At 43.3% G+C, this 503-nt stretch overlaps 1 protein-coding gene across 2 annotated transcripts in view; it reads left to right on the forward strand.

The window, feature by feature from the left end:
- Positions 1–503, forward strand: part of lepr (leptin receptor) — a 44,082-nt gene that overhangs the window by 31,929 nt on the left and 11,650 nt on the right. The window lies entirely within an intron of this gene.

The following is a 503-nucleotide window of genomic DNA, read 5'->3' on the forward strand; positions in this document are numbered from 1 at the left end:
AGGATACTTCGACACGTGGCAGGAGGAGCTGGGGATCGAACCAACAACCTTCCAAATGGGGGACAACCCGCTCTGCCTCTGAGCCACAGCCGCCCCCATAGTGTAACATCTAGGAGGATCTACTGTCAGAAATGGAATATAATATTCACAGGTATGTTTTCATCTGTGTATAATCACCTGAATATAAGAATCATTGTTTTCATTACCTAGGAATGAGCGCTTTTTTTTATCTAGAGACGCCGCAGGTCGCCTTCCATGGAGTGCACCATGTTTCTACAGTAGCCCAGAAGCGACACCAAGACTAACTGAACTCACAAGATAGACTTCGAGCGGTTTTAGTGGTAGTTTAAGTGTGTATAGTTGCAGTACATTTATGGATTGTATTATCGTCATAGAAATTATCAATCTGATGACAGTTAAATAAGAGCTGAACACCCTGGGGTTCAACATTACATGATGTATTAGTAGTAATGGGTCACACTTACAGTGGAGGGGGACTCCTA

Source organism: Morone saxatilis, unplaced genomic scaffold (genome assembly GCF_004916995.1).
Source record: "Morone saxatilis isolate NCDOM2014 unplaced genomic scaffold, NCSU_SB_2.0 Contig12, whole genome shotgun sequence".
Classification (NCBI taxonomy): Eukaryota; Metazoa; Chordata; class Actinopteri; family Moronidae; genus Morone; species Morone saxatilis.